Source organism: Ornithodoros turicata, chromosome 8, assembly GCF_037126465.1.
Source record: "Ornithodoros turicata isolate Travis chromosome 8, ASM3712646v1, whole genome shotgun sequence".
Lineage (NCBI taxonomy): Eukaryota > Metazoa > Arthropoda > Arachnida > Ixodida > Argasidae > Ornithodoros > Ornithodoros turicata.
Window position 1 is genome coordinate 32,148,537 of NC_088208.1, and position 17,946 is coordinate 32,166,482.

At 46.9% G+C, this 17,946-nt stretch overlaps 1 long non-coding RNA gene across 1 annotated transcript in view; it reads right to left on the reverse strand.

Moving 5' to 3' along the window:
* Nucleotides 1–9,765: 9,765 nt before the first annotated feature.
* LOC135367034 (uncharacterized) overlaps nt 9,766–17,946 on the reverse strand; it is a 688,737-nt gene continuing 680,556 nt past the window's right edge. Inside the window, exon 13 of the long non-coding RNA XR_010414342.1 lies at nt 9,766–10,477. This is a non-coding gene — a long non-coding RNA (uncharacterized LOC135367034). The remainder of the gene's footprint in view (nt 10,478–17,946) is intronic.

Genomic DNA, 17,946 nt, shown 5'->3' on the forward strand with positions numbered 1-17,946 from the left:
TGACCTTAAAAAGTCCCAAGAGGGGGCGGCGCCCCGCTCGGACGAGGGACATCGTATAATCCGGAGCCGAAAAAACGCCGCGCCGTTTGCAGGGACATCGTATAAACCCCAGGGCCAAAAAAAAGCCGCCGTGCAGCAGCAGCCGACCAGGGTCCAAGACCTTACCTTTACCAAGGCTTACCTTTTTTTCATTTTTTGCCAAAAAATAAAAGTGCTCAAATCGAGCTAAAATTTCGCATGGATACTCAGCAGGGACTGCGCTTTAATATGAGCCCAAAATTTGCCCAGAAAGAGGACCCTCGATTTTTGTCATGAAAAAACCCCAAGGGGTTAGGCTTACCTTTTTTTCCATTTTTGGCCAAAAAATAAAAGTGCTCAAATCGAGCTAAAATTAGCCCAAAATTTGCCCAGAAAGAGGAACTTCGATTTTTGACCTTAAAAAGTCCCAAGAGGGGGCGGCGCCCCGCTCGGACGAGGGACATCGTATAATCCGGAGCCGAAAAAACGCCGCGCCGTTTGCAGGGACATCGTATAAACCCCAGGGCCAAAAAAAAGCCGCCGTGCAGCAGCAGCCGACCAGGGTCCAAGACCTTACCTTTACCAAGGCTTACCTTTTTTTCATTTTTTGCCAAAAAATAAAAGTGCTCAAATCGAGCTAAAATTTCGCATGGATACTCAGCAGGAACTGCGCTTTAATATGAACCCAAAATTTGCCCAGAAAGAGGACCTTCGATTTTTGTCATGAAAAAACCCCAAGGGGTTAGGCTTACCTTTTTTTCCATTTTTGGCCAAAAAATAAAAGTGCTCAAATCGAGCTAAAATTTCGCATGGATACTCAGCAGGAACTGCGCTTTAATATGAGCCCAAAATTTGCCCAGAAAGAGGACCTTTGATTTTTGGCCCGAAAAAACCCCAAGAGGGGGCGGCGCCCCGCTCGGACGAGGGACATCGTATAATTCGGAGCCGAAAAAACGCCGCGCCGTTTGCAGGGACATCGTATAATCCCCAGGGCAAAAAAAAAAAAGCCGCCGTGCAGCAGCAGCCGACCAGGGTCCAAGACCCTTAGGCTTACCTTTTTTTCCATTTTCTGCCAAAAAATGAAAAGTGCTCAAATCGAGCTAAAATTTCGCATGGATACTCAGCAGGAACTGGGCTTTAATATGAGCACAAAATTTGCCCAGAAAGAGGACCTTTGATTTTTGGCCCGAAAAAACCCCAAGAGGGGGCGGCGCCCCGCTCGGACGAGGGACATCGTATAATTCGGAGCCGAAAAAAACGCCGCGCCGTTTGCAGGGACATCGTATAATCTCCAGGGCCAAAAAAAAAAAAAAAAAAAGCCGCCGTGCAGCAGCAGCCGACCAGGGTCCAAGACCCTTAGGCTTACCTTTTTTTCATTTTTTGCCAAAAAATAAAAGTGCTCAAATCGAGCTAAAATTAGCCCAAAATTTGCCCAGAAAGAGGAACTTCGATTTTTGACCTTAAAAAATCCCAAGAGGGGGCGGCGCCCCGCTCGGACGAGGGACATCGTATAATCCGGAGCCGAAAAAACGCCGCGCCGTTTGCAGGGACATCGTATAAACCCCAGGGCCAAAAAAAAGCCGCCGTGCAGCAGCAGCCGACCAGGGTCCAAGACCTTACCTTTACCAAGGCTTACCTTTTTTTCCATTTTTGGCCAAAAAATAAAAGTGCTCAAATCGAGCTAAAATTTCGCATGGATACTCAGCAGGGACTGCGCTTTAATATGAGCCCAAAATTTGCCCAGAAAGAGGACCCTCGATTTTTGTCATGAAAAAACCCCAAGGGGTTAGGCTTACCTTTTTTTCCATTTTTGGCCAAAAAATAAAAGTGCTCAAATCGAGCTAAAATTTCGCATGGATACTCAGCAGGAACTGCGCTTTAATATGAATCCAAAATTTGCCCAGAAAGAGGACCTTTGATTTTTGGCCCGAAAAAACCCCAAGAGGGGGCGGCGCCCCGCTCGGACGAGGGACATCGTATAATTCGGAGCCGAAAAAACGCCGCGCCGTTTGCAGGGACATCGTATAATCCCCAGGGCAAAAAAAAAAGCCGCCGTGCAGCAGCAGCCGACCAGGGTCCAAGACCCTTAGGCTTACCTTTTTTTCCATTTTCTGCCAAAAAATAAAAGTGCTCAAATCGAGCTAAAATTTCGCATGGATACTCAGCAGGAACTGCGCTTTAATATGAGCACAAAATTTGCCCAGAAAGAGGACCTTCGATTTTTGGCCCGAAAAAACCGCAAGAGGGGGCGGCGCCCCGCTCGGACGAGGGACATCGTATAATTCGGAGCCGAAAAAACGCCGCGCCGTTTGCAGGGACATCGTATAATCCCCAGGGCCAAAAAAAAAAAAAAAGCCGCCGTGCAGCAGCAGCCGACCAGGGTCCAAGACCCTTAGGCTTACCTTTTTTTCCATTTTTGGCCAAAAAATAAAAGTGCTCAAATCGAGCTAAAATTTCGCATGGATACTCAGCAGGAACTGCGCTTTAATATGAGCACAAAATTTGCCCAGAAAGAGGACCTTTGATTTTTTGCCCGAAAAAACCCCAAGAGGGGGCGGCGCCCCGCTCGGACGAGGGACATCGTATAATTCGGAGCCGAAAAAAGGCCGCGCCGTTTGCAGGGACATCGTATAATCCCCAGGGCCAAAAAAAAAGCCGCCGTGCAGCAGCAGCCGACCAGGGTCCAAGACCCTTAGGCTTACCTTTTTTTCATTTTTTGCCAAAAAATAAAAGTGCTCAAATCGAGCTAAAATTTCGCATGGATACTCAGCAGGAACTGGGCTTTAATATGAGCACAAAATTTGCCCAGAAAGAGGACCTTTGATTTTTGGCCCGAAAAAACCCCAAGAGGGGGCGGCGCCCCGCTCGGACGAGGGACATCGTATAATTCGGAGCCGAAAAAAACGCCGCGCCGTTTGCAGGGACATCGTATAATCTCCAGGGCCAAAAAAAAAAAAAAAAAAAAAAAGCCGCCGTGCAGCAGCAGCCGACCAGGGTCCAAGACCCTTAGGCTTACCTTTTTTTCATTTTTTGCCAAAAAATAAAAGTGCTCAAATCGAGCTAAAATTAGCCCAAAATTTGCCCAGAAAGAGGAACTTCGATTTTTGACCTTAAAAAGTCCCAAGAGGGGGCGGCGCCCCGCTCGGACGAGGGACATCGTATAATCCGGAGCCGAAAAAACGCCGCGCCGTTTGCAGGGACATCGTATAAACCCCAGGGCCAAAAAAAAGCCGCCGTGCAGCAGCAGCCGACCAGGGTCCAAGACCTTACCTTTACCAAGGCTTACCTTTTTTTCATTTTTTGCCAAAAAATAAAAGTGCTCAAATCGAGCTAAAATTTCGCATGGATACTCAGCAGGGACTGCGCTTTAATATGAGCCCAAAATTTGCCCAGAAAGAGGACCCTCGATTTTTGTCATGAAAAAACCCCAAGGGGTTAGGCTTACCTTTTTTTCCATTTTTGGCCAAAAAATAAAAGTGCTCAAATCGAGCTAAAATTAGCCCAAAATTTGCCCAGAAAGAGGAACTTCGATTTTTGACCTTAAAAAGTCCCAAGAGGGGGCGGCGCCCCGCTCGGACGAGGGACATCGTATAATCCGGAGCCGAAAAAACGCCGCGCCGTTTGCAGGGACATCGTATAAACCCCAGGGCCAAAAAAAAGCCGCCGTGCAGCAGCAGCCGACCAGGGTCCAAGACCTTACCTTTACCAAGGCTTACCTTTTTTCATTTTTTGCCAAAAAATAAAAGTGCTCAAATCGAGCTAAAATTTCGCATGGATACTCAGCAGGGACTGCGCTTTAATATGAGCCCAAAATTTGCCCAGAAAGAGGACCCTCGATTTTTGTCATGAAAAAACCCCAAGGGGTTAGGCTTACCTTTTTTTCCATTTTTGGCCAAAAAATAAAAGTGCTCAAATCGAGCTAAAATTAGCCCAAAATTTGCCCAGAAAGAGGAACTTCGATTTTTGACCTTAAAAAGTCCCAAGAGGGGGCGGCGCCCCGCTCGGACGAGGGACATCGTATAATCCGGAGCCGAAAAAACGCCGCGCCGTTTGCAGGGACATCGTATAAACCCCAGGGCCAAAAAAAAGCCGCCGTGCAGCAGCAGCCGACCAGGGTCCAAGACCTTACCTTTACCAAGGCTTACCTTTTTTTCATTTTTTGCCAAAAAATAAAAGTGCTCAAATCGAGCTAAAATTTCGCATGGATACTCAGCAGGAACTGCGCTTTAATATGAACCCAAAATTTGCCCAGAAAGAGGACCTTCGATTTTTGTCATGAAAAAACCCCAAGGGGTTAGGCTTACCTTTTTTTCCATTTTTGGCCAAAAAATAAAAGTGCTCAAATCGAGCTAAAATTTCGCATGGATACTCAGCAGGAACTGCGCTTTAATATGAGCCCAAAATTTGCCCAGAAAGAGGACCTTTGATTTTTGGCCCGAAAAAACCCCAAGAGGGGGCGGCGCCCCGCTCGGACGAGGGACATCGTATAATTCGGAGCCGAAAAAACGCCGCGCCGTTTGCAGGGACATCGTATAATCCCCAGGGCAAAAAAAAAAAAGCCGCCGTGCAGCAGCAGCCGACCAGGGTCCAAGACCCTTAGGCTTACCTTTTTTTCCATTTTCTGCCAAAAAATGAAAAGTGCTCAAATCGAGCTAAAATTTCGCATGGATACTCAGCAGGAACTGGGCTTTAATATGAGCACAAAATTTGCCCAGAAAGAGGACCTTTGATTTTTGGCCCGAAAAAACCCCAAGAGGGGGCGGCGCCCCGCTCGGACGAGGGACATCGTATAATTCGGAGCCGAAAAAACGCCGCGCCGTTTGCAGGGACATCGTATAATCTCCAGGGCCAAAAAAAAAAAAAAAAAAAAAGCCGCCGTGCAGCAGCAGCCGACCAGGGTCCAAGACCCTTAGGCTTACCTTTTTTTCATTTTTTGCCAAAAAATAAAAGTGCTCAAATCGAGCTAAAATTAGCCCAAAATTTGCCCAGAAAGAGGAACTTCGATTTTTGACCTTAAAAAATCCCAAGAGGGGGCGGCGCCCCGCTCGGACGAGGGACATCGTATAATCCGGAGCCGAAAAAACGCCGCGCCGTTTGCAGGGACATCGTATAAACCCCAGGGCCAAAAAAAAGCCGCCGTGCAGCAGCAGCCGACCAGGGTCCAAGACCTTACCTTTACCAAGGCTTACCTTTTTTTCCATTTTTGGCCAAAAAATAAAAGTGCTCAAATCGAGCTAAAATTTCGCATGGATACTCAGCAGGGACTGCGCTTTAATATGAGCCCAAAATTTGCCCAGAAAGAGGACCCTCGATTTTTGTCATGAAAAAACCCCAAGGGGTTAGGCTTACCTTTTTTTCCATTTTTGGCCAAAAAATAAAAGTGCTCAAATCGAGCTAAAATTTCGCATGGATACTCAGCAGGAACTGCGCTTTAATATGAATCCAAAATTTGCCCAGAAAGAGGACCTTTGATTTTTGGCCCGAAAAAAACCCCAAGAGGGGGCGGCGCCCCGCTCGGACGAGGGACATCGTATAATTCGGAGCCGAAAAAACGCCGCGCCGTTTGCAGGGACATCGTATAATCCCCAGGGCAAAAAAAAAAGCCGCCGTGCAGCAGCAGCCGACCAGGGTCCAAGACCCTTAGGCTTACCTTTTTTTCCATTTTCTGCCAAAAAATAAAAGTGCTCAAATCGAGCTAAAATTTCGCATGGATACTCAGCAGGAACTGCGCTTTAATATGAGCACAAAATTTGCCCAGAAAGAGGACCTTCGATTTTTGGCCCGAAAAAACCGCAAGAGGGGGCGGCGCCCCGCTCGGACGAGGGACATCGTATAATTCGGAGCCGAAAAAACGCCGCGCCGTTTGCAGGGACATCGTATAATCCCCAGGGCCAAAAAAAAAAAAAAAGCCGCCGTGCAGCAGCAGCCGACCAGGGTCCAAGACCCTTAGGCTTACCTTTTTTTCCATTTTTGGCCAAAAAATAAAAGTGCTCAAATCGAGCTAAAATTTCGCATGGATACTCAGCAGGAACTGCGCTTTAATATGAGCACAAAATTTGCCCAGAAAGAGGACCTTTGATTTTTTGCCCGAAAAAACCCCAAGAGGGGGCGGCGCCCCGCTCGGACGAGGGACATCGTATAATTCGGAGCCGAAAAAAGGCCGCGCCGTTTGCAGGGACATCGTATAATCCCCAGGGCCAAAAAAAAAGCCGCCGTGCAGCAGCAGCCGACCAGGGTCCAAGACCCTTAGGCTTACCTTTTTTTCATTTTTTGCCAAAAAATAAAAGTGCTCAAATCGAGCTAAAATTTCGCATGGATACTCAGCAGGAACTGGGCTTTAATATGAGCACAAAATTTGCCCAGAAAGAGGACCTTTGATTTTTGGCCCGAAAAAACCCCAAGAGGGGGCGGCGCCCCGCTCGGACGAGGGACATCGTATAATTCGGAGCCGAAAAAACGCCGCGCCGTTTGCAGGGACATCGTATAATCTCCAGGGCCAAAAAAAAAAAAAAAAAAAAAAAGCCGCCGTGCAGCAGCAGCCGACCAGGGTCCAAGACCCTTAGGCTTACCTTTTTTTCATTTTTTGCCAAAAAATAAAAGTGCTCAAATCGAGCTAAAATTAGCCCAAAATTTGCCCAGAAAGAGGAACTTCGATTTTTGACCTTAAAAAATCCCAAGAGGGGGCGGCGCCCCGCTCGGACGAGGGACATCGTATAATCCGGAGCCGAAAAAACGCCGCGCCGTTTGCAGGGACATCGTATAAACCCCAGGGCCAAAAAAAAAGCCGCCGTGCAGCAGCAGCCGACCAGGGTCCAAGACCTTACCTTTACCAAGGCTTACCTTTTTTTCATTTTTTGCCAAAAAATAAAAGTGCTCAAATCGAGCTAAAATTTCGCATGGATACTCAGCAGGAACTGCGCTTTAATATGAACCCAAAATTTGCCCAGAAAGAGGACCTTCGATTTTTGTCATGAAAAAACCCCAAGGGGTTAGGCTTACCTTTTTTTCCATTTTTGGCCAAAAAATAAAAGTGCTCAAATCGAGCTAAAATTTCGCATGGATACTCAGCAGGGACTGCGCTTTAATATGAGCCCAAAATTTGCCCAGAAAGAGGACCCTCGATTTTTGTCATGAAAAAACCCCAAGGGGTTAGGCTTACCTTTTTTTCCATTTTTGGCCAAAAAATAAAAGTGCTCAAATCGAGCTAAAATTTCGCATGGATACTCAGCAGGAACTGCGCTTTAATATGAATCCAAAATTTGCCCAGAAAGAGGACCTTTGATTTTTGGCCCGAAAAAACCCCAAGAGAGGGCGGCGCCCCGCTCGGACGAGGGACATCGTATAATTCGGAGCCGAAAAAACGCCGCGCCGTTTGCAGGGACATCGTATAATCCCCAGGGCAAAAAAAAAAGCCGCCGTGCAGCAGCAGCCGACCAGGGTCCAAGACCCTTAGGCTTACCTTTTTTTCCATTTTCTGCCAAAAAATAAAAGTGCTCAAATCGAGGTAAAATTTCGCATGGATACTCAGCAGGAACTGCGCTTTAATATGAGCACAAAATTTGCCCAGAAAGAGGACCTTCGATTTTTGGCCCAAAAAAACCGCAAGAGGGGGCGGCGCCCCGCTCGGACGAGGGACATCGTATAATTCGGAGCCGAAAAAACGCCGCGCCGTTTGCAGGGACATCGTATAATCCCCAGGGCCAAAAAAAAAAAAAGCCGCCGTGCAGCAGCAGCCGACCAGGGTCCAAGACCCTTAGGCTTACCTTTTTTTCCATTTTTGGCCAAAAAATAAAAGTGCTCAAATCGAGCTAAAATTTCGCATGGATACTCAGCAGGAACTGCGCTTTAATATGAGCACAAAATTTGCCCAGAAAGAGGACCTTTGATTTTTGGCCCGAAAAAACCCCAAGAGGGGGCGGCGCCCCGCTCGGACGAGGGACATCGTATAATTCGGAGCCGAAAAAACGCCGCGCCGTTTGCAGGGACATCGTATAATCCCCAGGGCCAAAAAAAAAGCCGCCGTGCAGCAGCAGCCGACCAGGGTCCAAGACCCTTAGGCTTACCTTTTTTTCATTTTTTGCCAAAAAATAAAAGTGCTCAAATCGAGCTAAAATTTCGCATGGATACTCAGCAGGAACTGGGCTTTAATATGAGCACAAAATTTGCCCAGAAAGAGGACCTTTGATTTTTGGCCCGAAAAAACCCCAAGAGGGGGCGGCGCCCCGCTCGGACGAGGGACATCGTATAATTCGGAGCCGAAAAAACGCCGCGCCGTTTGCAGGGACATCGTATAATCTCCAGGGCCAAAAAAAAAAAAAAAAAAAAGCCGCCGTGCAGCAGCAGCCGACCAGGGTCCAAGACCCTTAGGCTTACCTTTTTTTCATTTTTTGCCAAAAAATAAAAGTGCTCAAATCGAGCTAAAATTAGCCGAAAATTTGCCCAGAAAGAGGAACTTCGATTTTTGACCTTAAAAAATCCCAAGAGGGGGCGGCGCCCCGCTCGGACGAGGGACATCGTATAATCCGGAGCCGAAAAAAACGCCGCGCCGTTTGCAGGGACATCGTATAATCCCCAGGGCCAAAAAAAGCCGGCGTGCAGCAGCAGCCGACCAGGGTCCAAGACCCTTAGGCTTACTTTTTTTTTTCATTTTTTGCCAAAAAATAAAAGTGCTCAAATCGAGCTAAAATTTCGCATGGATACTCAGCAGGAACTGCGCTTTAATATGAGCCCAAAATTTGCCCAGAAAGAGGACCTTCGATTTTTGTCATGAAAAACACACGGGTATATTGCTGGGAACGTAAATGACTCATTCTTACATGTGTTACACGTGGCAACCTTTGTTCGTCTTCAGTGGAAACGCCACGTGAGGATTTCATAGTGACTGGAATTCGGGGAGAAATCGGGTTTAACGCGAATCGGTCGGAGGTCAGTTCGGGGGGGGGGATAACCGGGCGGGATCTCGGGTTTAACCCGAAAAAGTCACTCCCTACTTACCCTCTCACCCCCCTTCATACCACCACTTGCAGTTGTCGTCCTCGACCATGGGGAGGATTGCCCTCATTTTCCCCATTCGCACCTCGAGGTTCTGTACGATCGGCTAGACGTACCCTACTTGTCGCAAATAGGTCACCCACGTGCAACTGTTTCCGAACTTAGCTTTCAAATCCCTTTCACTCCATGAAACGCCACCTGCGTTCCCACGGTGGATTCTGATCACCAAGATGGACACTCGTTCGGTCCGTCTTTCCCGACAACCCTCTCAAGAATATTACATCATAATTTTCAAAACACTCGCATGTAATGACAAATTTTTGCAGACATACCCTCTAATTAACGGACCTTTTCTGAGTAAGCGTATGCGCATGCTGAGCCACAGCTGTCGTGTTTTTGGGGTAGGTTATCGGTGTCAAGGTTGCGCTGACGCTTGACGACGCTTTGTCCTCGTAATCGGTACAATACGCTTTCACTCTTTCCACATGGCGTACAATCTTCTCTTGTTATTTTCTCACGCGACGTGCCAGTCTGAAAAGTGCAACTCACTCATTTGGGGTTAAAATACGATGCACATGCGTACACAGATGTCAATTGATCAATTGACCTCTTCCATGGACGTGTCTCCCCTGGCGTCGAAATGCAAAACGTCGTTTAAAAGACTGTCATCATTATCCATCACCATAAACTAACCCTAGTTAAACCATCTTTAACGAACCATCACACAACAACAACTAAACTAAACAACTTAACAACTAAACCGTCACATCTTTAGTGAAACATAATTGGCATAAACTTTACAACACTCCGGAACCGAAAAACAACTCAAATATAATACCGCACTCGATACAATTTGCAGCAATTCACTTTCTCACTTTGTCGACAAACTCCACTGTGAATTCACCACGTTATACAAGTCTGTTCCTTGTCTCCATCGTTTCACCAGTCTCACTCGTGTATAGACACGTCCTTGTAAGCCTTCTTCTGCTCGATGCAGAACAGTGACACTGCACCCGCCTGTAGTACGTTCTTCCTTCATCCGCCGATAACGCTCGCTCATGCCATCTTCTCGGCTCCTCACCCCTTTGGCTCTTCTTTTCCAGAGGCTCAGTCGGACATTTGTCGCACCTCTGTCTCGTGGTCATCTCTTCACTGTCGGCTTCCTTCCAATTCGGATCAGGGTTAGTAGGTCGTCAAGCATTTGAAACGTTCCCGGTGATCACGTCATACAGTGTGGTTTCAATAAACTTTGCCGTCAGAGACCCGCTATAGAACAGAGTCTTGACAACAATTCTCGCCTCCGGTAACTTCCCTACAGTCCCATGTACTATAGGCGCACGGGGCTGTACCTTCCAGTCATGTCTTTGTTGTCTCACCAGTCCCCTCTTGGCAAACACCATGTCGCCTCCTGTATCTCGCAGGACCGTTATTTCCACAACGTTCCCGTTGCTGCTGGCATGCCTTCAACCTGGAACCAGGGAAGGGTAATGGTAACGGAAACAGAAACGGTATATTACCGAAATTGGAGATGGTAATGATAACTGAAACGCATACCACGGTCCTCCATTACCGGAAACAGAAACGGAAACGAAAATTATCGTCCCGTATTGAAATCGGCTAATGTCTATTCTTGTTGTGCGATGACATTTCAGTGACTTTTCCTGTTATTTTTGTATTTTGATGACTACATTCCCTGAGATGCTCTAAATACTACACGAGAGCATAGAAACAAAGCGCAATATTGGGTCTCGGGGGTGCATCCCTCGCTTACCTACTCGTGTCCAAGTCCTCATAACTCCATGACATGCGCAATATTGGGTCTCGAAGGTGCGTCCCTCGCTTACCTACTCGTCCAAGTCCTCATAACTCCCACCAGTCCGCCAACTCTACAAATCTGCCAAGGATTCGGTCTTTCGCTCCTTCAAAAACATGACCAACTCTGACTGGTACCCATTGACGAACTGCTCCGTCAATGACAAGTTCCGTAGGCTCCGCGTTCCCGTAACGTGCGTTCTCACGGCTATTCTGACCACCAAAATGAACACACGTTTGGCGCGTGTCACACAACATATGGCAGATTCTTTGAAATCCGACTACATCAAGTGCGATTAACCAACAGAAAAATGCACACTGTCCATACAGAGACATTTGTTATCCTGTGACAAAAGAGAGTTAGGTTTACTTGCCGTTTTTGATATTTTTAGCAAAAACAAAGTGTGAAAACAGCACTAAAAAATGTAGACACTGAAGCCTTTTACATTTAGTAAATGGAAAATCGACTTAAAATTAGGAGGGGAGTTGCCTCAGGACAGAAGCCGCCGATATTTCGAACAGAGACTGTTCTTCTTCTGGGCACCGTCCTCATCATCAAAATTAGGCACGTTGGCGATGTAAAATTGGGCCGTTTTTTTTTATCACGGGGTTTAGGAAGAGGTTAGCCGGTTCAAAACTCGGTTGCTACTCCAGACTTTGAACTTGGAACTCCGTGATTCTCGCATCACGCCCGGCCCGCAGACCACCGGCGCATCGCATGGAACCATGGCAACGGCCCGCCAGGCGGCGCCATTTTTTCCCCCTTCCAACGCCGCCTCCTTGTGTCTGCATCGCGGGCGGGTCCAGCTTCACCTTGTGGTCACTACCTCGAGTAACCGGGTTCGATACATTCTAAGAGCGCTCCAAAGATGGCGATACCAGCTTAGACGCAGGTAGTTCTCCTGAAGCCGTTCCTTCCTAGACGATCTGGCGTTGGCAGCCAATGCTGTTTCTTGTTAATAAATGACCTGTCACGGGATGTTATTAATAGTGCCTGGAGGAAAGCCTGATTGCCAGCGTAAGTTCCGCGTATGATTTCTTCCATCTGAATGGTGTTCGATCGGGTAATGATAGTGCGAAGCGATTCTCCAGGCCGCGCAAACCTTGCTCGTTGTATAGCTCAGGTTGTTCGCGCTTTTTTTTCTTCTTCTTCTTTCCATTACCTGACACAGTGAAAATTGTGTCAGGAAGGATATGGCAGCAAGTCAATGGGTGACTTCCTGGGAAAGGTATATTATGGTGAAAATGTTTTTCTGCATTGATGGACCAAATGAACACGACCTACATGTCATAGGCACCCCTGCCCAGCGCCGCATTTGGAAGCGAGCGGTGGCGCTACTGATCGGCCGGGTATTGGTTCCTCAATTTCTGCAATACTTTGTACCTCAGCTTACCTTTGCTTTTTACAAGCGGTCGATGTCCCACGAGAGATGCTTCTTTCGAAAGTTGATTATCATCATCATTCTACACGTTTTCATATAGGAGCTGTTGCTGTCGTCTGCTACGGTAGTCGTGCGCCCGCTTCTGCGCGTTCAAAATTCAAATTTTCATTGTCCAATCATGATGTCGATCTTGCGGGCCGATGAGTCGCGCCCCTAGCGGATCGTGCGGACAGGCTCCTCATAGAGGTAGCCGATTATGACATGGTTGTTATAATCTAGCAGGTCGTGCCCATGACATAGCTCGGATAAACAGCGGCTGAAAAGCACCGTAGCACCTAGAAAGAGTGCTGATAGATAAAAGTTTATATCCGCAATATTTCCATCTATTTCTATACCTATCGGTATATTTCTTTCCGCAAACAAGGATGGTGCGCGTATATATGCGCGGATCCTCGGATGTAACCTCACCCGCGCGCGCACCTCTAGTCACCTCATGTTGTTATAGAGACAGAGCCCGCCTTATTTTGGTAAACTTCTCGGAATCGTTGGCGCTCCTCTATAAGTATCCCGTTCCATTGATCTGAGAGACGGGGATTCCTCACAATCGCTCCGTATCTTCGGCTCTGTTCGTAAGAAGCTTCTTATCAATAGCAATCCTATGGGGATTCCAACTTTTCGGTGTGATGTCGCAGTGAGTGTGGAGAATCGGCCGATGCCGTTATCCTTCTGAACGTTGCCGATAATTGGGCGGTGAGATTATGTGCTCGGACTCGGTTGCTTTCTACTCCGCTAATCCTTCGTCTGCCGTGACAAATTTGATTGGTGTATCTGGCTCGTTCGTTATTCGATCCCGATTGAAAGACCTTTGAAGTGGTGGGTGATGCCGAAGGACATCTGGCTTCGTTAGCCTTCGTAAGGATTTCCTCGAGAGCTTACTCGAATGAGAGTTGTCTGATGTTTGCCGATAAACGCCGAGGTGTAAGGAATTAATTATTTTTGTGACTCGGTTGATGACGAAAGTCACTGCTGGTATGTATATGATGATGATGGTGATGGTGATGATGATGATGATGATGATTCGTGTTTTCCTGGCGCACGAGCGATGAAGGCAATAATCTGGTGTGTATAGATCACTTTGAAGTACAGAAGGGTTTTCACGGAGGCTTTGAGAAAATAAGCGCCTAAAGCGTTTAGAATGACGGTTGCTGATGAAAAGGCACCAGCAGGAGGATTCGAACCCACAGCCTGCGATATCAAAGCAGCCATAGTGCCGTTACGCCATGCTAGCAACCTTCCCATCATACGTCGACTACGACGTCTTCCTAGAAACTCATTCATCATCACGTCATGGTGGCCCCTTTCACTCACAGCCTGTCACGTCACATCAACATAATAACTTGTCTGTAAGGACCCTTGGGGTATAAATAAATAAAAATAAAAATAACTAAATTAAATAAATAAATAAAATCATGCGACGTAAACATCGCAGCTCTTCAACTTCGTGCAGGATTCGGCTTCAAATCCAACACCACATCATAGGCGATCATTCAGCATCAGCACCACATCATATTGCGGCCCATCACTCAACACCACGCCATTCTACATGGTGGATGATGTTTCTACTTGTTTCTACCATGTCTGTACCGTTTCTATCTGCTGCCGCACTGAAAAACACCCAGCTCTGCCAGCTGCATGCATTGCTTATCGCCCCTTATCGCTCTCTTCTACAATATTGTACTTTTAGGCGGCGTTTATGATTTGCAATACTATGCTTTGGGGAGTCTTGCGTTTATTGGCCAAGAGCAGATGAAGGTGCTTATTTCGGCGAGGCTTGCGTAGTACTTGCAACAAGGGTTAATATACCACGGTTTGTCTTGGGCACACGGGAAATATTGTTCCTGTAAAGCGTGCTTTGACTGCATAACTTCGAAATTATGCGGTGAAGTGGATGTGCTTGACCGGCATATCTTGAAAATGGCAATTTAGCTTCGGTTTAGCTTAGCGATATAGCTTCCCCCCCCCCCCATGCCGTGATATCATCACCAAAATCTCCTGAATCTCCCTGCTAATCTCTGCTAAGCTCGATACGAACATTACAGAAGATGTATTACAAAAAAAATATATGTATTTTTTATACATATTGCTGCGTTCCGACTTTTATACATGCATATCATAAATTGATGCTGAGGGGGCACGTCTACGTGTACTTGCCACCACCAATTATGTAATCATAAGCAGTTTCGGAAGTGCAACTTTAAAAACTTAGTTTGCGAAGTCACGCTGCTGAATACATAGGGTGGCGTAATATCGTATCTCTGCGGCTACTACAAAGGCTAGAACATTACTGACGCTGCAGACGGAATATTTGGAAGCCGTTGCAGTTAGTCACATCTTTTATTGTTTAACAACGGCACGTTTGCGACGCTCTAGACAAGCAAGTCGCGCTGTTTTAAAGTGCTGCATACAGGAAAAATATCTCTTCATAAACGTGTCTCGTAAAACTGGATTATGTTCTAGTGTTGACCGTTAATAAAACATCAGAATAGCTGAAGGGCTTTTAAAGGCCTCTGCGTAGATTGAGTTTAAATGTTAGCGCTGCGAATTAGAGAGACGTAGTATTTCGGCTGGAGAAAAAAAGTAAATTACGATGAAAGGCACATTTTGTTTGCTGCTGTACGTCTAGAGGCTACAAAGAAAGGAGATATATGCTTTTTTTTTAGTTAAGATTTCTCCTTCCAAAGTAAAGGCGTCTCTTTAAGACTGGAGTGGCGCCGAAATTCAGAACAGCGCAGGTACTTGCCTCGTGCGATCTCGCGACGAAGCGACTCTTAGGGAAAAAAAAAGTTTCCTACTGGTGCCTTCCGACAAAGGCGACGGAATGGCCTACGTGACGTCATTCACCGCCGACGTGTGGACATCGCTCGCACGTGTCGCACTTTGCAGTGTCCCAGCGGTGATGGCGCAGCGCACGACTCGTCTTTGGGTTCACGTTCTTCCGGGGAAAAAGCGGGAAAACGTTCCCCACCTGTATCCCTGGCACTAATGCCCGTGGGAACGCCTCAGTAGCATTTGTTGCTTGAAGATTTAAGGCGGTCATACATCTCCGAACCTAGTGTATGAAATAATGGCTGGATAGTTATCAAGGATCAGTTAAACAAAGGCAGTGCAAATGCGCATTCGTGGTTCGTTCTTCATTGCGGGAGGGGCGTTTCTTTCTTTTTTTTTTTTTTTAAAGTTTCTATGGTCCAGAGGTTCATTGACGTTTCTTGGGCGGTGGAAGTGTAGGAAAGGCCTGTGTGAAAAGAGCCGTTAGTCTTATTGGGTTGGTTACTCGCGATACGTGCGATACAGGGCAGAGCAACGGAACAATTTTGTTGGTGGCGAGGAGGGCAAAGTGGGAGGGTCCAGTCGGCCTCTCGCCCTGAATGTTTCTCGTAATCGACCTTCCAGGTACGTATATGTACAGAATCTATGCTGAGGTATAGGTTTCGGGAAGTTTGATATAATTTCGCGATAAGTAACGTCACAATGACGTCTCTTCGGTAGAGGCCTATTAGCGCAACACTACCTAGATGGAGAAAGCTTGCTTACTCGTCGACGGGACGTCTAAGAGTCAGCCAATCAGGATCGTGTTTTCAACGGCGGTAGCCAATCACGAACGTGCTTTCAGCGGTCGTAGCCATGGAAACGAACCACCGTCGTCTGCAAGTAGTGATTGAATGTCCTCGCGTACTAAATGGGAAATCGTTAAAATAAAGCGTAGTGTAAAGGGTCTACAGGTTCCAAGTTAGCTGCAATCATTTGCGAGTTCTTTCAATTCACAGAACGGCGAGTCGCAGTAGCAGACGAATTGTAACTTTACACGTCCACGTAGCGAAGGAGAGGGAGAGGAGGCAATAAGCAGGCCTTCTGCATCTGGGTGGCGTTCATTAGGGACCTTCGGCCAAAAGTGAGATAGCGGTATGGATTACAATCCTCAATGCATGCACTTCTACTTTTAAACCAAATCCAGAACCGAGCACAGAAAGGTAGAAAATGCAGTGAACCGGTAACCGGTAAGCGACTGTTCCCCTGTCGATCGCCAAATGTTGCTACGTAAATGAGCCAAAACTGAAACCGCGGGTGTCAGAGGGGCAGCGAGGACTGCGCTCATTCAACGTCAGAGGGCCACGTGCTTTGGAGAGATGGAGATGGTTGGAGTAGGTGCCAATCTGCTGGCCGGATCAACTGCTATGTGGCTCAGATATGCCGACCACGACGGAGGTCACAGCGCGCAGCCCTTTGCTATCTCACGTTTGCACGAATTCTCCAAATGAAAGAGTTAATTGACGAATTCTAGGTACTTATTCACGCAGTAGTTAGATATTCTCTTTAAGATGGTCTACGCTCTTAAAATTGAACTTCACCGCGGAGCACGCTCCTAGCCAAACATCATCTCGAATGATATCGTTATCTGCCCTCATTTGTTGAAAACGGAAGGTGTACGCCTTCTTTGTGACACTTATGCTGTTCACAATTGTAAAAAAAGAAAAAAAAAGGCGCACGCCTCCCATTTTCAACAAATCAGGTCAGATAACGATATCATCCAAGACGATGGTTGGCTCGGAGCGTGCTATGCGGTGAAGCTCATTTTTAAGACGAACGAACCCACGAATGACGAACTCATGCATCCTGTACGCATCTCTACTTTTCATCCTCTATCCTCCATCCGTCTTTCTTTCTTTCCTTTTTGTAGTCTTTCTTTTTTTCTATAGTCGTGACGACGCCCACTTCTGTGTGGCCAACAACGCCGAGCCGACCCTGCCATTCCCCCCCCCCCTCGCCATTCCCAAGAGCGCACGCTTGCCCGTATAACGCAAAGCGGTATCTATGCCGCTCTCACAGCTCTCTTTATAAAGAAATATGTCAAGCATAAAATAACACAGCCTATATTACGATTTACAGCACCCGAAAGCGCAGCTCTTGACTTTCCCGAAAGAACAGATAGAGAACACTGCGAGTTGGCGGCAAACATCCATAACGAGTGCCTTTTCTCGTCGCCCCTAGCTTCGAATTTTTCATTTTTTTTTTCGTTATTGAAATATCCTGTCATCCCGTCCTCAAAATATCGTCGCAAATATCGTTCCACAAATCCACGCAGAGAGCTCAGATCTCGTCAACTTTAACGTATTTAAATGGACTGCCATCCTTTCTGGTCATCGCTTCCTATATTCGCGCCTACCTCTTCCAGCTTGTCGAGTGAGAGTCATTTAATTTGTCACGTCTGTAAGGCACGGCGAAGCAGCGCAGCGTTCGGAGCACCGTCACCGCGCAATGCCGGGACTAAAATGAAGCTCGCAATGTCACCTGTCCGTTACAATCAATGTATGAAGCTAATGTAGAGCAACTTGGCGCTTATTGACAGCGTTCGGGACACAAGATACGTTGGAAGCTCTTAGGCCCCTATTGATTCTCTCTGAGTCGCTTCGCCTGAACAGTCTTTTCTTCCCAGTTCAGAAGCAATTGAGCTCAAAGTGCAGGTTGAACGATACGGGCAGTTTTTTTCCCCCCCTTTCTTATATCGGAGCTTTCTCTAATATCCCCATGTGGGCACTTTGAACAAAGTGTAGAACGTACGGGGAAAAGCCGTTATGTTAAAACTTTTTGATCTTTACAGCATGTATCTTATATTGGATCAAGGGGGTTTGCTTTTTCTCTTGCCGCGTAGCGTCAGGAATGTGCGCATATTTTTGGACAGAATTCT